Here is a 24976-nt window from a genome sequence, read left to right on the forward strand (position 1 = left end):
CCTTCTGTTTCTTGCTCTTCATGCTTTACTTCTTCTTCCTCTGCTTCAGTCTTTTCCTCTTCCTCTTTACTGATAGTAGAACTAACATCATATGTGAGAGCTTTGATGTCATCCTATGCTGGCATGCCTCTGAAAACTGACCACGTTGTAGGATGTCTGAGGTTTTCAAGGGCATCTTCTATAAGGATCCTAATTAACCCATGTTGAGCTACCTGTTGGGAATTTCCCTCTTGCACTTTGATGCTTGAGTCTATTAGTGATTGCAACATGAAGTATGGTATGTTGAGCCATTGGTGAGGGGGTGTTTCTGCTCCAAATCTCAATTCTTCAAGAAGCCTAAAATGACAGCCATAGACCACATTATACCTACCCTCACATGAAATGTATTTGATCAGTTGGTAGCTTACCTCATTCCATGGATATGGCAAACTTTCCCTCCTTACTCCATTTTTGTCTTCGGTGGGTTCCTCGCCTTCTAAAAGGAATTTCCTTTTGGAAACTTGGATGTCTCCATTGTCTTCTTTCCTCCATGGTATTCCTAGGCGAAGTGTGGTGACTCTACTGATGAGCTCAAGGGTGAGTTATATAGAGAGGTCCCTTATCACAACAATGGCATGGATTTTGGTGAGTGGAATGAGGGAGAGAGGAAATTCTTCAACCACGTCATCATCATACCCTCTAAATTTTTCGAAAAACCCCATCCAATTATGTCTTGGGAAGATTTCAAGCACTTGGGAGTGTTGTTTGATTCTCACAGTTTTGATGGACTCCCTCCTATTAAACCCTCCTATCATCTTGGTTGGTGAAGTTTGAGGAGATGAGAGGGTTGAGACAATTTTCAAATGCAGAACCAAAACAAAAATGACTGTGTATGTAATTCCCTTACACAAATATTAGATTCACTCAAACTTAGAGGATTTCTGGTTCAACTACTTGTAAAGAGGGATTTAATTACAAATCCTACCTCTTCATATTGTTTGCAGTGTCCAACTCCCATGTTTTCCCCTCTAAAACTCCTCTTGGCCAATCCTGTAGACAGTCTCTCTGTATCCAATAGGAATTCCTGTGCAGTAAAACGATGGAGTTTTGCTTCCGGTGGGTTGCTTGAGTGTGAGAGTGGCCTATGAGAGTGAGATTCGATGAATTGAATGCATGAATGCATGGGGATGATGACTATTTCCTCTTATCTTTATTCAGGGTGAGGTGGTGTGCTGGCAGTAAAGGTACGTTTCCATTTTTGGACTAATGGTCCCCACTACCACCTCATCATTCCTCACTCCTCCTAATCAGCTCCCACCTTATGCATCCATAGTTTTAACTACCTTTTCCTTCTCCCTCTCTGTCTTTGAGTTGATTGCTGCCACGTGTGAGAGGACACCCTGTTGTGTATGTGTGACTAAACGAAGGTGACCAAGTTAACTAACCACCTTTTCACTTATAAACCAACTTACTCGTAACCGTTACATTTTTTTGACTACATGATGCATATGAGAGAGCGAGCGGGACACTTAGCTGTGGTGCCAATGTTTTGTTATAGTTGTCGAAGACCAGAGGTGTTTCTGTGTGCATTGGCTGCATGCTATTCTTTTTCCTCCTCTTGCTCTTTGCCAATGAATCCTTTGTTTGTGCAGGTACCTGTGGTTGAAGATGGTGGTGGTGCTACTACTTTGTAGCTCCTGGATCATCATGTTGGAGGTTTGCTATTGTTATGATTGGTATTCTATGGGATAGACTGCTACAAGATTTCCTATAGGATGTCTTGTAGTTGTTTCTCCCTCAGAACTTTTAATCATTCTTTTTTTTGGGGTTGTGAGGATGGTGACATGGATGGAGAGAAAGAATAGGAGTGTGGAGGATAAGGAATACTCAGGTGATTTTCTTTATTCCTCCATGTTTCCCTTCTTTTCGAAGATTGAAAAAAAATTCTCTTGAAACTAATTTTGTTTTTAATGGTGAGTGCAGGGGTGATGATGGTGGACAAGGTATGGTGATTGAATGATGAAGGAGGTGAATTTTGTTGGCCTAGAAAGTCATTCATTTGCCTTAGGACTGCCTCCTGTGGGATTTTTGGGTCTCTGTAATTCCTATAGGATCATCCTATAGGTTTTCAAGGGATATTGTAGGTTTACAGGGGATCCTATAGAAAACACAGTCCCTTTGTAAACTGAAGCAATGGAGTGGAAAAAATGACAGAAATTGTGGAGGAATGAATGGTAATGAGTGAAAAAATAATTATGTGTGTGACATAGGTCTCTTTGTGATCCTCCTTTGCTCCTTGATCGTCCTTCTTGCTGACCTGCAAATGGAAATTTCATGATTTTTTTTTTTTTTTTTTTTGAAAAACAACTAGGCTAACTTTGAGAGGTTTTCACCCTAGTTGTTTGCCCTAGGCACCTCAAGAGAGGTTTTCACCCAGGGATCTTTCTTATTCTCTTTTTTCTCCTTTTTGCTTGTTTCGACACCACTTAAGAGGTTTTCAACCCAATGATGGGACTCAGGCACCTCATGGAGGTTTTCACCTCAGTCCTTATCTTTATTTTTTCTTTTTCTCAGTGATTTGATGAGGGAGGAGCTAGAACTTGCTCCACTATCATCACTGTTTTATTGATATCATCAATGAAATCTTGTTTTGATAAAGGTCTCTTGTAAATTTTTAATCGATGTCCATTAACAAGTAAAGGAATGGCCTCTTCAACTATGGTTCTAATTTGCACTGAACCATTATCATGGCATCTTTGCACGACATAAGGTCCTAGCCATCTTGTCCTTAACTTGCCCTAGAAATCTTTATACCTAGAATCATATAGCAACGCCAAATCACCTTCATGAAATTACTTCTCCTTGATGTTTTTATCATGCCAGATCTTCCACTGAAGTTGAACTACCTCTGTATGTAGGAAGACCTACATTTTGAATTCATCCAAACCATTCAACTGGAACAATCTCTCTTTCTATGCATTGTTGAGATATAGATCTAGTTAGGCTACCATCCTTAATGTGTTATATTCAAATTCAATGGACGACAAGGTTCTTTTCCCATATACCAGATCATAGGGCGTGAATCTAGTGGTGGTCTTCCATGTGGTATTATAGGCCCACATGGCCTCAACTAGTCTATCTACCCAATCCTTCCTGTCGCTGCTTACCATTTTGGTCAAGGTGCCCTTCATTGCTTTGTTGGTCACCTCCACCTGCTCATTACCTTATGGATGATAGGGAGTGGAGGTTCTATGCTTGATCTTGTGCTAGCTGAGTAGGTCTTCAATCATGTTGGACGTAAGCTGGTTTCCTTGGTCTGTGACTAGCTCTCTAGGGTACCAAAACTTGTAGAATACATTCTCCCTTAGGAATTCGGCCACCTTCTCCTTTGTTGCTACCTTAATTGCCTTGGTTTCATCCCACTTAGTCAAATAATCAGTGCACACAATAATGTACTATTTTTGCTTGGAAGGAGGGTTAATAGGCCGAATGAAGTCCATTCCCCACTTTTCAAATGGCTCGAAAGTCACTTGAGGCTGTAGAGGCATTTCATCTCTTGGAGTAGGCCTTCCCATCTTTTGGGACCGATCACATTGACTAGTATATCGTTTCACATTGTCATGAAGAGTGGGCCAATAATAGCTTGCTTGTAACAATTTGAATGCTGTCCTCTTTGCTGCAAAGTGACCTACACAAGTCCCATCGTGACATGTCAAAAGGATGTCAAAGACTTCCTCCTCCCTGACACACCTTCTCAAGATTTGATCTGGGCCAAGTTTGAAGAGATTACCCCAAATCCAATTGAATGGGGTGCTTTTCCTTACTATCTTGCTCTTTTATTTGGAGGACAAGTTTGGTCCCCACTGTGCTGATACCAAATAGTTTGCTATATCAGCAAACCATGGAGAGAGAACTGAAATTGAAAATAAGTGCTCATCCAGTAACTAGTCATTAACCATTCCTTCGACACCTCTGGGCAAATTTACTCTAGAAAAAAAGTCTGCAACAACATTTTCCTTACCAGGTTTATCAACAATGGTTAGATCAAACTACTGTAATAAAAGTAGCCATCTTATAATTCGAGCATTCACATCTAGTTTGTTCATTAAATATTTGATTGCAGCATGGTCAATATGCACAAATGTCTGATAGCTTGTAATATAATGCCTAAATTTGTTCAATGAATGCACAACAGCTAGGAGTTCCTTTTAGGTCACTGTGTGATTTAGTTCAACCTTTGACATATTCTTACTAATAAAATAGATAGCATAAGGAAAATTTTCATCTATCTAACCTAGGGCTGCTCCTATGTCTTTGTGTGAGGTATCATCATGAATATGAAAGGGGAGGACCCAATTTGGGCCTCGGAGAATTGGTGCAGTGGTTAACTTATCCTTTAGGATATATAAGGCCTCTTGAAAACTTTTTGACCATATAAACTCAAAGTCCTTGGCCAACAAACCAAATAAAGGAGAGGCCAACTTGTTGAAGTCCTTTATGAACCTTTGTTAGTATCCAGCTAATCCTAGGAAACTTCTAACATGTCTCTGCTTTTGATGTCATGGGACCCTTTGGATGATAGCTATTTTGTTTGGGTCCACTTTTAGTTCTTGTTGAGATATTGAATGATCTAGCACAGTCCCTGCAATCATCAAGAATTCACATTTTTCAGGATTGAGAGACAAGTTCATTTCAATGCATTTATGCAGTACTTTGCCTAGGTTAGACAGAGATTCTTGAAAATCATAGCCATAAGGTGTAAAATCATCCATATAAATGTCCACCACATCATGGACTAATTCGACGAAAATACTTAGGACTGCTCTCTGGAAAGTGGCAGGATCATTGCATAGCCCAAAACGAAGGACCCTATAGGCAAAAGTACCCCAAGGAAAAGTGAATGTGGTTTTATCCTGGTCTTTCGGGTTGATCTAGATTTGGTTGTACCCAATGAATCCATCTAGGAAGGAGAAAAACCTTTTCCCTGCCAGGCCATTTAGCACTTGGTCAATGAAGGTCAGAGGGAAATGGCCCTTCTTTGTGGCTTCATTCAATTCCCTGTAATTGACACAAATTCTCCACTTGCCATTTTTCTTTGGAACTAGCACCAAAGGAGAGACCCTCTCACTGTCGGAGATAGGGTAAATGAATCTTGCATCTAGCAGTTTTTGCAGTTCTTCTTCGCCTATATCTTTAAGAGCTGGGTTCATCCTCCATTGGGGTTTCCATACCGGCTTGCAACCTTGTTTGATGTATATGTGGTCAGTACACAATGAGGGGTGTACTCCCTTCATTTCTTTGTAACTCCAAGCGAAGGCTTCTATATTTTCCTTTAGCATGTTGCTTAACTTCTCTTCTTGGCGAGCAGAAAGAGATGGATTGATTTTCAAGGTTCCTTATGGGCTGAATTCTATGGTTTTGACATGGAGTGGGTTGGAATCGTCCAAGAATAAGTCAATTGGATGATTGTTCTGGGTTTCCTTTACTACTTCTTCTATGGGCAATGAACTAGGAGTTGGACTTTGGAGTACGTGTTCAATCAAGTCATCCTCATCCTGATATCCTCCTCCCATGGTTGTTTCTAAAGTATAAAGTTAGGTGGAATAAACTTCATCTTCTTCCTCCTCCTCCAACCATAAAGGTAAGTCATGCTCTAGAGAAGTTTGAGTAGGAGGGTATAGTACTAACTGCCTGGACATATGCCCATTCTTGATGGTCATATTCCCAGCTCTGCAACTAATGTCAACATCGATAGTGGCCAGCCATGGTCTCCCAAGGATGAGAGGGTAACCGGTAAGCTTAGCCTTAGGATGGAGAACTAGGAAATCTGCAGGGTACTCCCAAGAGTCAATGGAGACCATCACACCCTCCACAATCCCCTCAGGGGTTACTGTGGAATGGTCTCCAAGTGCAGAATATTTGTGGTCTTCCTCAATGAACCTTGGAGGTTGAGCTTGATCATGGCATCCTTAGTCATCACATTAATGGCAGCCCCAAGATCAATCAGAGTGTGTGGAACAATGGTGCCATTGATGTGCACATCTAGAACAGGGCTTCTAGGGTCCAAATATTTTGGACATATTACCCTACCCAACATTAAGTCGGATAGCTGCCCAATGACATTAATGGTAGGGGCATCCCTTCTTTGCCTCCATGGATGCTTGAAGCACTTCTCCTTAATAACCTTATTGTAAATAGGAACATCTTTTATTGCTTGGAGAATTGGAATCTTTACACATAGATTTTTCAATTCTCCCAGAAGTTCAGTCTCTTTTGGGATAGAATAGAGTGGTTGGGCTAATCTCTCAGGAAAGGGTGGATTTAATTTAAGATTACTTTCCTCTCTTTCTTCCTATTGAAGCCTCGAAAATTGGGTCGACAACAAGGGGGATACTCGCCCGGTCCGGACCTTGGTTGGCAGCTCCTTATCCGTTTGGTATAGCGGGTCCAACTGGGGATAATGGGACCCGTTTCCCAATCTATGAGTGTGTGTGTGTAGAATTTGATGTTGCTGATCTAACAGTTCCTATCTAAGATATTCTAATTCAAACATTAATCTAATTTTATGATATTGTAATCTAATAAACAACACATCTAAATCTATACTAACCCGGGATGTAATTCTTCTATTATGCGATCTAAAGAGATTTCAAATAACAACTGGTAATAAAGATCATTCAGTGATTATAAGAAAGGAAATCAATCATGATGAACCACTTCGCATAAATATTTAGACGAAACAGTTGTGAAAAATATATCGTATAATGAGCTATTCATACATTAAGCATAAATAAATAGCTATCACCGTACAAAAGTGTCAAATGATAACTCAAGCATTCATGCAATAGTACATAAACAACTAAAAATTGTATATCACTTTAACATATAAGCAGAAATGGTCAAGAGATAAAAGTACCATTTATGACTAGTCCTACTCATAAGCTTCAAGCAACAATGATTTATCTCTCCTTGCTCTAACATCCACTAAGAGTACAGAAGTGCAACATCAGTAACACATATCAAATGCAAACATCAACAAATCTTGATCCATTCATTCACCAAAACCTCCTCGGAGGGTGAAAAAGTGCATGTTCCGAGGACAAGTTTTTGATAAATTTCTGGACCCTTCTCTAAATGCATGAGAAGGGTTTAAATACTACTTACTAAATCTAATAATAACTTATTTACAAATTTTTTAGGATATGGTTTAAATGACCGCCCTTTTTCTAAGCAAAACTATTTCTAAAAATTAAATCTAATATCTAACTATTTCTACATTTGCTCCTTTATGTTGCGAACATCCAATATTTGCCTAGGTAGAGTCGGTTGACTGTCTTCCACTTTTGGTTGAGCTAAGCAAACAGAAATGGTAAGAGCTGGCACCATCTTTTCAGCAAAATTGATGATATACCCGAGAGTCATCCTCTGGTTATGTGGATTTACTGTGTATGCCCGGTAATAATCCAAGTTCAACTTGGTTAATCCTCGAATTGCTTCTGCCTTTTCTTTCAGCTTTATGTTTCCAGTTTGTTCGTTACCATTTCTTTCTTGCGTTTTCCAGGCTTACAAGTGACTGAGCAGTTAGAGGCTTTGATTTTTGACCAATTTTCTCAGCGATGTGCGATTAGTGCTAATCGCGCATCGGAAACTGCCTCCATTCTTTGATCTGGGCTTATCTGATGCGTTTTTCACCTTTAGCGCCTTTTCCTTCACCGGGTATAAGCTTCAAAATTTGCAAAAATACTGCTTTCATGAGCTCTTGACCTTGAGCTTTAAACTGCTTGTTGATATTAGCATCATTCTGTGAATTTGCGGCTCTGTTGCATGCGGGCACCTCTTCTCTGCCTTTGAACATTGGAGTTTTACCCTTTTTCCTCATAGCATCCTGCACATTGCTTTGCGTCACCTTTTGTTTTTTGTTCCTGTAGTTCACACATGAGGAGAGAGTAATGATAATAAAAATCGACAAGAAAACTTTAAACTCTACGGATGTACAAAAACATGCCACCTGACGTGAACTGACTCTTCGAACAACACAAAACCGTATTTCATTAACAACTGGCGTATCATTCATTAATTATCATTAAAGCGCGTATCCAGTTTTTGGTTTATGGAAAACTTTTCTTGAATATTGAGCCAGGGAAAATCTGCAATGGAATGTTTCTGCGATTCGCATCACAGCATCGCAGTATCGCATTATCGCAATTTCATTGTGCTGTGTTATTGCAAGGTCGTTTGATCGCGCTATCGCAAAATCGCGGATCCCAGTATCGCAAAATCGCAGATCGCTGTAATCGTTAAACCGTTATGTGTTTTTCATGCAACTTTGCGATATGCGATATGGCGACATCGCATATCGCATATCAATGATTTTTTAAAGGTTTTCCAATGTGAGCATTTCTTAATGCATGTGATGCGATGGAGTTCATGTCACAATCTCGCAGTTTATCATTTTTACTTATAAGGAAATGTCCTATCATTCTTTGCACGATGCGATGTTTTCTTAAGGAGTAAAATACATGAGCCTTAATTGATTTTTCGAATTTTTACTAAGGGTCCCCACTTACCTAGTGTTATTGCTAATACTAAATAAGGAGCGGGGTTGTTGGTGGCCACAACAATTGGTGATTCACTTGGAAGAACCAGTTATCTCTGCTTTTCTATTGAATTTTCTAAACTTCCAAAACAGAAAATTTTTCAGAAAATTAAACTTTATTATCGAAAGATAAAGTACATTATGCTCTAAACTGTCAATGATATTTTGTTTCAACCATTTTCCACTTCAATTATTTTCTTCCTCAGGCTAGTCTTTGTATTTACATCAGTCATTACTTGGTCCTGTAAAGATAAAACAAAGTCTCCTCTGTAAACCAGTTTTAAATATGCTTATTGCTTTGATTTTTTTTTATTTTTTATTTTTATTTTTATTTTTTTACTCTTAAAGAACAATGTCTTGGTTTGGTAGCCAAATTATGAAACATTCATTCACTTGATTTATAACTTTTCTGAACAAGCTGGCTCGTGATGAGACCCCTTGTCTTTTGATTGCAACAATCTTGAGTCATTGCCCTGTTGTGGTGTACAGTATTGGCAAAGTCAACAAGTTATAATACCTGTGATAATGATAAGCCGGCTCGTGATGAGACCTCTTATTCTTCAAGATAAAGTGTATCCTTGGGTTGTTCCTCTGAAAGTTGTGATTTCCTTAGCAGGGAGGAAGTCATTGTTTCCTTAAGATAGCTCTGGACGACAATAATAAAGTTTTTGGAAACAACTGTTCTACAAAGAATCTTTATTTTGTTATTGATACCTTTCATTGCACTGAGATAAAACAATTTCTTCACTAAAGGTTGCTTTCATCAAATTTTTTGAAGTTGAAACTAGTATCATATCTAGGCTAAAGTTTTTAACTGTATCTATTAATAATAAAGATTAGTTTTCCAAAAGATTTGCTATTTATACAAGCGAAAGTTCAAAATCTGAAAGAGAATTGGTGTCTTTTGTGTAAATTCCTAATGTAACCACTCACAACTGGTTTTATTATGAAAAAGAAAAACAACTATTCTACAAAAATAGAAGAATAATCTTCTATGGAAAATATTTCTTGAGAATTTGTCCATTAACAGGCAAGGGATCCCTCTTACCTCCTAAATCCTATAACACAAACCTTGATGGACCTATGACTTCTACAATCTGAAAAGGACCAAGCCACATCCTTTGAAATTTTGTATGTTTGTCCTTTTCTTCATGAGCCTTGTCCCACTTTAAAACTAAATCTCCCATATGAAAATCTTTGCCGGTCATTATGTTTGAATCAAAAGAGGATTTTACTAGTGCTTGATGATGAGCATGCGTTTTCCTAGCCTTTTCTCATTGTTCTTCTAATTTAATTATTTCCATTTGTCTCAGTTGTAAGGAGGAAGTGGGTACTTCATCAATGTATTGGACTAAAGACAAAGAGGGAATTGCTAAGTGAGTCGGAAGAACCAGTTCTTTCCCATAAACTAAATTAAAGGGAGAAGTATCGATAGAAGCTTTTTGCGTTATCCGATCTGCCCATAAAGCATATTTCAAAGCCTTGTGCCAATTTTTATGATTTTGGTCAATTGTTCTTTAATAATCCTGATTAGGTTTTTATTTGTGGACTCAGCTAGCCAGTAGTAATTGGCCGAATATTTAAGTTTGAATCCTCTTTTAAGTGAAAATTCAGTCATTGCATTTCCAGAAAAGTAGGATGCATTATCAAACATTAAAGCGGATGGTAATCCAAACCTGGTGATTATAAATTGATCTATGAACTCAATGATATTTTTAGAATTAGCCGTCTTGAGCGGAACTGCTTCTACCCACTTAGTAAAATAATCTGTTGTTGTGAGGATGTATCTATGCTGCTTAGAAGAGTGAGGAACGATCTCACCTATTATGTCCAAGCCCCAGTGACTGAAAGGTTGCTCGATGTTTACTGGCTGTAGTGGTAGGGACGGCTTCTTTTGTCTTCCAGCAGTAGCTTGGCAGACATGACATCTCCTCACGTAACTGTGTGAGTCTTTAAACAGCGTGGGCCAGTAATATCCTGCGCGTAAGATTTTATGTGCAGTAGCATCTCCAGCATAGTGTCCGCCTGCCAACCCATCGTCGAGTTCCTACAAAACTTTTTCAGCTTCAGCTTTCTCAAGACACCTATGAAGAACAAAATCATATTTTTTTCTAAAAAGAATATCATTTATGAGCTGATATTTTTTGGCTTTCAACCTTAGAGCTCTTTTCTTAGTATGATCAAGGTGTGAAGGAGCATACCCATTCTTAAGATAATAAATGATATCAGCGTATAATGATTCTGCATCGTTTAGGCTTACCTCACACATTTGTACCTCTTCAGATGGATTTTTAGAAATTTGTGCTGCTCCAGCCAGCATTTTGCAGAAGCCTTGACCTCTTACAATGTTTGCTGGTTTGATCTCAATGTCATATTCTTGTAAGGCAGTAACCCAATTGGCCCTTTTCTCACCCACATCCTTCTGTACTAGAAGATTCCTTATCGCTGGAAACGGTACTATAATCTTAGTATGGGTTTTAGGTAAGAAAGGTCTGAAGTATTTGACCGCTTTGAAAACAGCATAAGCTTGTTTCTCCATGTCTGAATAATTTAGTTCAACACCCTGTAAATTCGAACTAGAAAACGAAATTGGAGCTTCCGCTTTTTCTTGATTTGCTTGAGTTAGAATCACAGCATATGACTTATCTGAGGCAAATTTGTATAAAATAAAAGGCTCTGAAAAATTCGGAGTTGCTAAAGATGGAGCATTAATAATAGCTTGTTTGATCAGGTTGAATGCTTCATGTTCATCTTGACCCCATTTAAAATTTGAATTCTTTTTAATCATGGTTTGCAAAGGAGACACGATTCGTGAAAAATCTGGAACGAATCTCTTTACAAAGTTGATCTGACCAAGGAAAGATTGCATGGCTTTTTTGTTATGAGGTAGGGATATTCTAGAAATTTCTTTGATTCTGTCGGGATCAATGTGAATACTGGATTTTGACACTATGAATCCTAGAAGTTTCTCTTCACTTAGCGCGAAAAAATATTTCTTTGGGTTAAGTGAAATTCCATACCTTAAACGCCGTTGAAAGATTTCTATGAGGTCTTTGAGATGGTCGCTTCACTTCTTCGAGTACACTGTTATATCATCCAAATAAATTACTACAGATTTATTGACTAAACCTTTGAATGCGATGTCCATGGCTCTCTGAAATGTGGCACCCGCATTAATCAAACAAAATGGCATCTTTCGATATACGTATGTGCCCCATTTAGTTCTGAATGTGGTTTTCAATTAATCATCAGGATGTACCAACACTTGATTGTATCCTGAAAATCCATCCAAGAAAGACATTAATTCTGAGCCCGCCACTGCCTGCAGTATCTGTTCCATAGGTGGTCGAGGAAAATTATCTTTTTGACAGGCTTTTTTAAGGTTTCCAAAGTCAATGCAAATCCTAATATCTCCATTTTTCTTTCTAATAGGTACCATATTGGAGACCCATTTGGAATGTCTGACAGGAAAGATTATTCTGGCTTTCAATAACTTATTGAGCTCAGTTTTTATCTGATTTTCTAAATTGGGGTGGATCTTTCTCAGCTTTTGTTGGACAGGTTTTTCATTATCGATCATGGGAATAGTATGTTGGATGATAGAAGTATCGTATGTTTTCAGCTCATCATAATTCCAAGAAAAAACATTTTTATATTGTCTCAAAAGACAAATATACGCAAGTTTCTCTTCAGGGGCTAGGCCGAGGCCGGGATTAATGTTTTGCGGTTTAGCATCGGTTCCTAGGTTTACTAATTTGTAGTTCAAGGTTGAACTTTGGAGTTTTGAATTGGTAGACCTCTTAAACCGATCTTTCAAATCGTACAAGTCTTCTAACTTGACTACCGACTTAGGTATAGCATTGTTAGTGCTATTTTGTTGCAATTGTCGATTGTGCTGGTCTTCGTGAATTATTTGATTGGAGTAGGATCCTTCAGATGTGAGGAAATTTACGATATCAGGATCATCATTGAATACTCTCCAATTTGTGATGTTGTCAGGAATGGATGGTCTAAAGATTAATTCTATTGAGAATCTATCTGGACTAAAATCTTCCAAAGGAATAAGCTTAGAAGCTACATTAGCCAAAAGGTCTGCACTTGCGTTTTGGAGTCTGGGGATTAAAGAAACATTAAACGCTATGAAATGCTCAGTCAGATCTTGTACTAAGGATTGATAATGTTTTAAATGACCTGATAAGCAATGTATAGTGTTACATACCTGTTTAACCACAATCTCAGAGTCTCCAAAAACTTGAAGATACTTGACATTCAACCTGATTGCTTTGTACAGGCCTTGAACCAAAGCCTCATATTCTGCTGTATTGTTTGTGCAATCGAATTCAAGTCCGCATGTGAGAATGATTTTATCTACTTCTGGACTAATCAGAATGCATCCTTCTCCTGCTCCTTCGTTAGATCTACGGCCATCATAAATAATTTCCAAAACAAAGATTTATTTACAGGTTTATATAAAAAATTGATACATTTCGAACTATCAGTTCGAGAAAAATTTTCGACTTGGGACAAAACAGAGTGTTCTAAATAGGGTGATACATGAGCATTGAAATTTCCAAGGAAAGAATCTACCGAGTAATTGCAAATAATGCTGTTGTAATACGCTACTGGTTCATTTCCTCCCTCTAACTCCGTTACTATGTACTTCTGATGTAACTCTCGTTCAACTTTTATTTGATTGGGTTTACCGTTGTAGGGCAGCCACATGTGCGACCAGTCGGTTGCGAAGTATCCATGAAGTTTTTCTAACCAATCCCTGCTAATAATTAAGCCATAGAATTCTGAGATATCGGCAACTAGAATGTCAATAACCTGACATACCTTCGGGTTGGATGACAACCTTATGGTTACTTGATTTAGTTCGCCAATCACTTCGACTTGAGATCGATCTAGCTAAACTATGCGCACAACGGATTTATGTGGTTGAACATTTAACTTGGAACATATGGATTTGGGTAAAATATTCGATGAAGCACCAGAATCTACCAAACAATTGTGCACATTTTTATTGAAGATTTCATAAGTAATGAGAAACGGGGGAGTGTGAGATCTTGATCTTCCTCCAATTAGAGCGATGTCATTTGGATCAATCTTATTGATCACGTTAGTTGGAGGTCTTCCCATGTCATGGGAGGCTTGAGAAAGTACAGCAGCAGACAACAATGCAATTGGCACATCATGTAATTATTTCATCATTATCTTCTGTTGATGTTTCAACTTGCCCAGTTCATAAAGGGTGATGTTGGCCCTAGTCTTCTTCATGTCTTCTATAATATTGTACTCCATTTCATCCGACACTATTAGTGTTTTAGATGGAGTCGTTTCATCTGTTTGGACTGGGCTGGTTTGAGTCGCTTTAGATGTTTTTTTCTTTGTTGCGACTTTATCCTTTGTTGCAGAGCTTGTGCTCTTCAGCTTAGGGGTAGTTTGGGGAGGATCAAGCTGATTTTTGCTTCGTGTGCTAACTGGAAATACTTCTTGATCTTCTTCTTGTGGGAGGATGAAATCCCACATTCCTTGTAATTCCACAACTTCTTCATCATCAGTCTACCCTTCAGTGGCAATTTCCTCTTCCTCTTCCTCGGATTCAACATTTGAAATGGCATTGGGTGGCTTTGAATCCATTGAAGGACCTCTTTTAAAAGCTCTGTTGGGCTTTTTCGAAGAAGTTTCTGCTACTTGCTTTTTTATGTCGACCATTTCATTGGACATGGTCTTTAGAACTTTCTTTAATCCTTCCAAATCAAATGGATCTTTTGCTTGTTTCTTCTTGGAGTCTTCCTTGAAGGTGACTTTTTTGGATTTACGTTCCTCTATCGTGGATTTCTTTTCAAGAGCTATTGTTCGTTTCTCTACTGCTATTGCTTCTTTCATGTTCTCGGCTAAGGTTGTTTTATTGGCCCTGTCCATGAAGATTGCTATGTTCGATGGTAGAGCGGTGATATACCATTCACATCGTACTTCTTCGTTGGGCTGGGAAGTAGTAGGAATTTTTTTGAAAATTTTGTTGAAACGTAAATTGAAATCCTTGATAGGCTCTCTAGTTTCAGCTTTAAGATTGGATAGGTCATTCATTAACGTTGCCATAGACCTATCATCACAAAACTTGGTTAGGAATTGCTCTTGGAAGATGTCCCAACTTGTGATGGATCCGGAGGGTAATGAAAAATACCATGACCCGGCTATTCCTTGTAGTGTATAAGGAAAAAGCCGAACAAAACATCTTCATTAGTAACCCCATTGAGATTAATGGAAAGCATGAAGTTGTTTATGTGCTCTTCTGCTAGCATGCCTACCTCGGGATTGAATTTAGGTAGCCATTTCTCAAGATGGGCCGGTATTTGACTCAAGGGTGCAGGCATTAAGACTGCCCCAGGGTTATTCCATGGAGACTGGGCCATTGTTGAACTGCTAACAGAGGAAAGTGTAGAAGATGATCCCTGCGGCTGGGGGGATGAGGATACTACGATTGTAGATGATTGAAGAGGGGTTGTGGGGGTTCCAGTGGACGGATGGACGATGATCTGGAGTGGTGGAGTGGATGGTTGACTTCATGGTGAAGAAGTTGAGATGGACGATGTTGACAAAAGAGTCTCACTGTCAGACTCTTTAGGTGATTTCCTCGCTATTTTCCTGGTGGGAAGAGGTAATTCAGTTGGATGGATGCCAAACTTTTCACTCTTTAGCCTGGTCAGGGGATGAGCAGGGTTGTACTGTGAAGTCACGCCACCTTGAGATTTATCAGACCTCTGAGGAGAAATGGAAAATTGCTGAAGTTTGTGAATCAAGGATTCGACTTCAAGAAGTTCAACGGTAGATTGTTTTGAAATATCAGGGTGTGTAGTAGCGTTTGATACTCGAGCAAATTCTGAATCTGGATTTAAATGTAATGGAGAAGTCGGGGGAGATGATGAGGGCGATTTACTCTCAGAATGGTATTCAAATTTGGATTTACTTGCCATTCATAGTTCAAGCCCTCCTTCTAGTGCCAAATATGTTGAAGCCTCAAAAATCGGGTCGACAACAAGGGGGATACCCGCCCCGTCCGGAACTTGGTTGGCATCTCCTTATCCGTTTGGTATAGCGGGTCGGACTGGGGATAATGGGACCAGTTTCCCAATCTATGAGTGTGTGTGTGTAGAATTTGATGTTGCTGATCTAACAGTTCCTATCTAAGATATTCTAATTCAAACTTTAATCTAATTTTATGCTATTGTAATCTAATAAACAGCACATCTAAATCTATACTAACCCGGGATGTAATTCTTCTATTATGCGATCCAAAGACATTTCAAATAACAACTGGTAATAAAGATCATTCAGCGATTATAAGAAAGGAAATCAATCAAGATGAACCACTTCGCATAAAAAGTTAGACGAAACAGTTGTGAAAAATATATCGCATAATGAGCTATTCATACATTAAGCATAAATAAATAGCTATCACCGTACAAAAGTGCCAAATGATAACTCAAGCATTCATGCAATAATACATAAACAACTAAAAACTATATATCACTTTAACATATAAGAAGAAATGGTCAAGAGATAAAAGTACCATTTATGACTAGTCCTACTCATAAGCTTCAAGCAACAATGATTTATCTCTCCTTGCTCTAATATCCACTAAGAATACAGAAGTGCAACATCAGTAGCAGATATCAAATGCAAACATCAAAAAATCTTGATCCATTCATTCACCAAAACCTCCTCGGAGGGTGCAAAAGTGCATGTTCTGAGGACAAGTTTTTGATAAATTTCTGGACCCTTCTCTAAATGCATGAGAAGGGTTTAAATACTACTTACTAAATCTAATAATAACTTATTTACAGAATTTTTAGGATACGGTTTAAATGGCTGCCCTTTTTCTAAGCAAAACTATTTCTAAAAATTAAATCTAATATCTAATTATTTCTGCATTTGCTCCTTTATGTTGCGAGCATTCAATATTTGCCTGGGTAGAGTCGGCTGACTGTCTTCTGCTTTTGGTTGAGCTAAGCAAATAGAAATGGTAAGACCTGGCACCATCTTTTCAGCAAAATCGATGATATACTCGAAAGTCATCCTCTGGCTATGTGGATTTACTTTGTATGCCCAGTAATAATCCAAGTTCAACTTGGTTAATCCTCGAATTGCTTCTGCCTTTTCTTTCAGCTTTATGTTTCCAGTTTGTTCTTTACCATTGCTTTCTTGCGTTTTCCAGGCTTACAAGTGACTGAGCAGTTAGAGGCTTTGCTTTTTGAGCAATTTTCTCAACGATGCACGATTAGCGCTAGGCGCTAATCGTGCATCGGAAACTGCCTCCGTTCTTTGATCCAGGCTTCTTTGATGCGTTTTTTGCCTTTAGCGCCTTTTCCTTCACCGGGTATAAGCTTCGAAATTTGCAAAAATACTGATTTCGTGAGCTCTTGACCTTGAGCTTTAAACTGCTTGTTGATATCAGCATCGTTTTGTGAATTTGCGGCTCTGTTGCATGCGGACGCCTCTTCTCTGTCTTTGAACATTGGAGTTTTACCGTTTTTCCTTGTAGCATCCTGCACATTGCTTTGCTAGGAGAGAGTAATGATAATAAAAATCGACAGGAAAGCTTTAAACTCTACGGATGTACAAAAACATGCCACCTGATGTGAACTGACTCTTCGAACAACACAAAACCGTCTTTCATTAACAACTGGCGTATCATTCATTAATTATCATTAAAGCACGTATCTAATTTTTGGTTTATGGAAAACTTTTCTTGAATATTGAGCCAGGGAAAATCTGCGATGGAATGTTCCTACGATTCGCATCGCATTATCGCAATTTCATTGTGCTGTGTTATCGCAAGGTCGTTTGACCGCGCTATCGCAAAATCACGGATCGCAATATCGTAAAATCGCAGATCACTGTAATCGTTAAACCGTTATGTGTTTTTCATGCAACTTTGCGATATACGATATGGCGACATCGTATATCGTATATCGGCAATTTTTTAAAGGTTTTCCAATGTGAGCATTTCTTAATGCATGCGATGCGATGGAGTTCACGTCGCAATCTCACAGTTTATCATTTTTACTTATAAGGAAATGTCCTATCATTCTTTGCACGATGCGATGTTTTCTTAAGGAGTAAAATACATGAGCCTTAACTGATTTTTCAAATTTTTACTAAGGGTCCCCACTTACCTAGTGTTATTGCTAATACTAAATAAGGAGGGGGGTTTTTGCTGGCCACAACACTTCCTCAACCTCCCTAGGTGGAGGTGGAGGTTGGTTACCCGGGAGAACTCTTCGAGATCTCAGTTTAATCTCTTGGATTTACACAACATAAGCTGGATATGATGTCTCTCCACTGTATACTTGCTGAGCCTGCCTATTGTTCGTGTTCGGACTTGGATGGGAAGGCATCTGGGGTTGCTTGGGTGGAGTAGAGTGTAGTAGTTATGGTTGGGCAGGTGGTGGAGGCAATAGAGCTGGAGCATTGTTGTATTGGGGTCTCCACCCCTAGGGCGGTGCATTCCACTGAGGTTGTGGCGAAGAATAAGGTTGAAATGACTAGATTCTTATCTAGGAATGATACTGAGATGCAAAGGACCAAGGAGGGGGTGTAGACCAGGAATGATGAGCATGGGGTCCCCAAGAAGGTATGGCTATGGTTTGGTTTGGGTTGTAATATGGATGGGATGACCCTTGAATGCCCTGTTGATATGGTCTAGGCCCACGAGCTCTCCTTTGGTTAATGTAGCAGAGCTACTCAATGACCCCTTTAGCTCCTTGATATACATCTTTGAGCCCAGGAAAATAAGGGCACTTATCTATGGAGTGGTTTTCTTTTCAGACTGAGCAAATTCTTGGAAATACTGAAAGGGGGGTTAATCGGTATTTCTTTTCAATTGCTATTTTACTAGTTAAAACATTTATATTCAGAACAAAAGATGAACAACAAGAATAAATTATTTTATTAATATAATTTTTGCAATAAAATATATAAAATATATATATATATGATTCCAATCCATTGTCAATCACGAACTTGGACTTTCGTGAGGCTCCAACCTCCAAAGCACCAACTCTGTTTTATCAAGGCACCAACTTTGGACTTAGGAGAACCATCTCCTAGGACACCAATCCTTCTACCTCTGAGGCACGGACCTCAAGGGATCCAACCCTCTATTGTCAAGGCACAACCTTCGATATAGGAGCACCAATTCCAAGAACACCAATCCTTCGAACTTCTAAGGCACCAACCCCAAGGGCTCTGACCCAATCTTGTCAAAGCATGTTTGATAGTAATGTTCTGCTCCCAAAACTCTTATTTATTGAATTATGTCTGTTTACATCTTCACTATAGTCTCCATGCTACAGCATCAATGGCAACTAGTCTTGTTATGAAGAAGTCTATACAACTCTTCATATTGTCCACATGGAGTTTGCAAAAGTTATCTCATGATGATATCAAATAGCCATCATGATCTCTGATAATGTCTCTACGCAGATTTAGTGAGTCTGCTATTAGTTGCAATAAGCTCTGCACAAGAACCAAATCTCTATTTCAAGCCTCTGTTCTAACTATCACAATAAATGCTTTAGGCGTGACTGCTTCTTTGCTGGCTAATTCTTCCTTCAAATGATGTCATATAAAACTTTATTTATTAATCACAGAATTATTCTTCGGAATGCATTATGTACCTGATTAATTCATCATAGGTCTGAGTCTTTCACAAGATAACACCATCAACAGAGTTGCTCATCCTTCGACTACCTCCTGTCCTGCCGGACCTTTGTCTTCCTTCTGTCCTGCTAGACCTTCGGCCCTTTCTTGTTTTGTTGGACCTATGACTTACTCCTTTCTTCCAGTTTGCCAACAACAACTGCATAAAGAAAATTCTCTTTTTTCTTATCTTGATATGGTTGACCTTTGGCTTCCCTTTCACTCACTTGAGCTTCAGCTTCCTCAATGCTCGCTCGACCTTCTGGCTTCCCTCCTTCGGTCGCTTTAGCTTCCTCTGTGCTCGCTCGACCATCTATGCTCACTTGACACTTTGGCATTCCGATCCATGACTTCCTCTGTCTATTCAAGTGTTCGAGTACTCACAGGACACGTTTAGGAGGAAGAGAGGCCAAAGAATTGTTGCTTATTAAAACATATCAGGGAGGTCCTTTTTCCTTTAATAATATTCATACATTAGACTTCATTATTTACGGAAGATTTCATTGGAGAGACTGTACCAACAGGGAGGTCCCACATGCCATGTCACAATCGCAATCACAATCATAGCTTTCAGGAGATCTTTTATAAGTCATGTTTATGACATCCCTGATGGTCGATTACCCATTTCCCCTACTGGATGCGATATGATTATAAATTGTTATTAATAACTCCATCAGGTCCATAGCTCTATCGCAATCGGTGGATTTAACGTCCCTTAGATACTAACAACACAGTGGATGCGATATTACATTAGCGTATATTTTATAGAGCTATCGAGTCTGCGTAGTATATCACAATCGGTGTTTTGACATAGTTACAAATCTTGATGGCTTGCAATATGCGACTGATGCGATATAACAATAAACAAAATTTAATATACTTGTTGAGTCCGTATATATATTGCAGTCGGCGGATTTAAAATGTCATTCCTTTTTTAGCTTTTGTGATTCAATCAAATGAGATATTACTATTAAATCATGTTACAATGGTGTAGTCAAGTCCACAGCAATATCGCAATCAATGTTTCAATGTGGAAAGGCTTTACAAGAGTCTTGCGATATGGCAGATGCAATAATATATTAAATCATATTGCAATATGTTTATATAGAATTTAACCACATGAAATCCTTATATCCGCGCTATTTCTATTATAATGTTTATATAATAGAAATACACAATAATCATGCGTAACTTACCTTTTCCACCTTTTTACAGCCTTTGCACATTTTCCGATGTTTGCCTTTTTCGGATCAATCCTCCACCATAGATCTTCTCTCTAGATCTAACGGTCCCAACTTAACTCGATCAACCCAAAACTGTCCTTTGATCCTTGGCCATCGATCAACCCGCGTTAGATCAATGGCTTGCATGAATTTCAAGTGAGCAATTTGCAAGTGAAATAACCACCCAAAAAAGTGGTTTTCCCTCTCCACCCGAGTGCTACGTGTCACCGATTGAATGGAATCGGGCACTCTCCTCTAAATACCACTTATCGCCTAGCATCCTCCCGAGCACCACTGCCACTATTAAAAATCCACCTTTCAGAATATAACCACGTGAATTCACTTTGACTTTAACCTGATATTATATACTTTAACCCGATATATACTCCTCCGCTCTTTTCTAGTCTGATATGATTCCGCGATGGCTTCTGATGCACTGCTCCAATAGCTCTTCTTTGATATTCCTCTGATATTGCATGATATGGCTCCCCTATTAACTGCTCTTCTGCTGGCTTCTCCTCTTGATGTGTGTTCCTCTTTGTTCCTTCACTTTTGATGACTTCTTCCTCTTTGTGGGAATTCTTGGGAATATAATACATGTGATGCTCCCAATATGGCTCCTCTTGCTCTAATAGGTCTTCCTTTGGCTTTGCAATGTTTTTCAATGAGCTTCTCTGATACCTTCATGCCTTTATGGCTTCTGATATCTTTTCCAATACGCCTCTCTTGCTCTAATATTTTTCAATACTCCTCAGATGTGTTAACTCCTCCGATACTCCATAATACTCTTAAGCATAAGCGATAGCTTTGATATTCTGCAATACTCCTCTAATATGTTAACTCCTCTTATACTCTGCAATACTCCTCTAATATGTTAACTCCTATTATACTCTACAATACTCTTAATCATAAGTGATAGCTTTGATATACCTCCTTTGTTAACTCCTTCGTTAATAGACTCTTACTCATGGCTTGGCTTTCCTGATGGCCTTGCTCCTTGGCTTCTTGCTCCTGTTTCTTCTTGGATATACTCTACTTCTCCTTGGATTCATATCATCATTTAGTATCCTAGAATATTTCCATATTGATATACTGTTGTTTCTTCATGGATCTGCTCTACTTGGCTTCACATCATTGTTTACTATCCAAAATATTTCCACATTGACATCAATGAAAACCTAGATTAACAATCTCCCCCTTTGTTATTGATGGCAATATTCTTCTTCTCTCCTCCTTTGACATCCATGGAAAAGGAGTGCACAAGGACTCCTCATGTCAAACTACTACTCTTCTTCATGAATAGTAGATCTTCATGGGTCTGTTACTCCCCCTATGATAGTGCTCTTCTTTTTACTCAAGATAGAAGGATTGCTGCAACTAGCAAATTATCCCCTCTTCATGTCTCAGAACTAATTTTTCATGGCTTCAACAATGCTTAAATATTCTTCACTTCAATCTTTCTGCAATAATAATCAAGAATCATAGGCTCCCCCTAACTGTATGCATCATCTCTTTTGGCAGAGTCTTCCTATGAAATGCTCAGATTGTCGAAGATCAGGTCAACAACATGTGTTGTTGGCTGGAGAGTTCAAGGGACTTTCAGATTTTATTTGCTTCCTTCTCCATACTTGTCTAACTTTCTTCTTTTGCATGGTTCTAGCTTGTGTAATAGCCCAAGTTAAGTTACAATCATGTGCCATATCACCAATGTTATGACACTTGAAGCATTCTACATTATTCATGAATAAGAAATCATGATTTCTTCCTGCAAAATTGTTCCTTGGAGATTGTTTGGGACCATAATATCTATCTTTATGATATGCGTGGGGACCATAATAACTATCTTTATGATATGGTTTGGGACCATAACATCTATCTTTATGATATGATTTACAATCTTTTTCCATGTGACCAAAGTTTTTACAACAATAACAATAACCAAGAAATAAACTTTGGTACCTGGGAGATGGATATTTTGCTTGATGTACTTCTAAAGTCTTTTTGTCTTGAGATCCTTTGATGATAACCATTGCTTCTAGCATCATTGACATTATCTATGTTTCTTCCTGGAGCAGGATTTCTTCCATTGTTGCCTTGATTTTTCTCCTTGCCTTTGCTAGAACTAGGAGGATCACCATTTCTTTCTGGCTTCTTCACATCCCTTTTGTTTGAAGCATAATCATTCTTGTTTGAAGATTCACCTACATACCCGAGATCTCATTTATCAAATGGACATCTTTGATGGCTGAGCATGTCATCGAAGGCTTGAGAGCTCTTCAAGGTTTTGTTCATCCCTTCAACCTTTTTCCTGAGGAAGACAATATCTGCTTCCAATCTTTCACACTCATTATTCATCTTAGCAAGTTGTTGCTTACTTTCTTCCTTGATATGAGCAGCTTCATTTGCTTCTATTTTAAGGGAGATGATATTTGACTTCATTTTGAAGATTTCTTCATTTTCCTTTGCTAGACTGCTCTCCATTTCTTCATTGATCCTTGTAGCTTTACATGTTTCGGCCTTGAGAAGTTTGATGTTAGATTTTAATTTGAAAATTTCCTCATCCTTTGCTTTAAGTTGACATATCATGGTGCTTCTCTCCTTTTCTGTTTCATCAACCTGTTCTTCTACGATTTTCAATGCTTCCATTGTCTTCTCATCTCCTTGTGCTAACTTTCTTGCTTCTTGTGAGATTTGAGAGAGGAGACCTCTACCTTGTACTGACCAATCTCTTCTTCAAGTTTGTTCAAGCTATTGTGCCTTTGTTCAAGTTGACTTGACAAGGTATATTCCCATTTCTTTGCTTTATCCAATTGATTTATCATGGATATGACTTCTTCATGTTGCTTTCTTTTGCTTTGATGAAATTCCTTCTTAAGCTTGACAAGCTCTTCATCCCTTTCCTGTATTTGACGCTGGACAAGGTCAACTTTCTTCCTTGTTTGGTCTTGGTCACCAGCTAGTGCTTTCTTCTTAAGTTCCTTATTTTCCTTTTTCAAATTGATAATCTCTTCCATGGCAGTTGTAAGTTGAGCGATGAGATCTTCTACAAAATCTTTTTCATTCTCTTCATCTTCTAGATCTTCTTTAGCCTTGATGTCATCATTCTCATTTTCAGCTTCTATGATGGGTTATAGATTTTCTTATTGCTTTCCAACATCTTCTTGATTGATGGTCATGCTCAATGCTCCTTTTGAGTGAAGGTCATGAAGTTTGTCCCATATACCCTTTGCTGATGAACATTTTCCTAAATTGTTCTTTATAGAATCAGGTATCCCATTCAAGATTACCTTCATTGCTTTTTCATTGTACTCCTTGGATTCTCCATCCATCATGCTATCAAAAATTACTAATTTCCAGATTTCAATGCCTTGTGTCTTTAAGAAATTCCTCATTCCTGCTTCCCATATATTAAAGTTCCCATTGAACCATGGAGCCTCCTCAAATTGATTGTCTTCTATTTTAGTGGTAGAGGGAAACAGATCCTTAGGAGGATTGGAGACTTTCTTCCTTGACTTCACCATTTGTGTTCAAAAGATCAACCTTCAAGCTATTAGGCTTTGAATGAAGGTACTGGCTCTGATACTAATTGTTGGAAATACTAAGAGGTGGGTGAATCAATATTTCTTTTCAATTGTTAGTTTACCAGTTAAAACATTTATATTCAGAACACAAGATGAACAACAAGAATAAATGATTTTATTAATATAATATTTGCAATAAAATAGATACAATATATATATGATTCCAATCTATTTCCAAGCACCAACTTCAACTTTTGTGAGGCTCCAACCTCGAGAGAACCAACTCTGTTTTGTCAAGGCATCAACCTTGGACTTAGGAGCACCAAATCCTAGGACACCAATCCTTCCAGTTTTGAGGCACCAACCTAAAGGGTCCAACCCTCTGTTGTCAAGGCACCAACCTTAGATATAGGAGCACAAACTCCAAGAACACCAATGCTTCCAACTTCTGAGGCACCAACCCCAAGGGCTCTGACCCAATCTTCTCAAGGCATGTTTGATAGTAATGTTCTACTCCCAAAACTCTTCTTTACTTAATTTGTCTGTTTACAGCTTCACTGTAGTCTCCATGCTACAGCATCAATGGAAACTAGCCTTCTTATGAAGAAGTCTATACAACTCTTCATACTGTCCACACAAAGTTTGTAAAAGTTATCTCATGATGATACCAAATAGCCATCATGATCTCTGATAATGTTTCTACACAACTTTAGTGAGTCTGCTATTAGCTGCACTAAGCTCTGCACAAGAACCAACTTTCTATTTCAAGCCTCTGTTATAACTGTCAAAGTAAATGATTTAGGCATGACTGCTTCTCTGTTGGCTACTTCTCCCTTAAAACGATGTTAGATAAAACTTTATTTATTACATCACAGAATTGTTCTTTAGAATGCATTATGTACCTGATTAATTCATCACAGGTCTAAGTCTTTCACAGGGTCACACAATCAACA

This window comes from Pinus tabuliformis, chromosome 6, assembly GCF_031772625.1.
Source record: "Pinus tabuliformis cultivar Carrire ecotype Pingquan chromosome 6, CPIR1, whole genome shotgun sequence".
In the NCBI taxonomy this organism is placed as follows: domain Eukaryota; kingdom Viridiplantae; phylum Streptophyta; class Pinopsida; order Pinales; family Pinaceae; genus Pinus; species Pinus tabuliformis.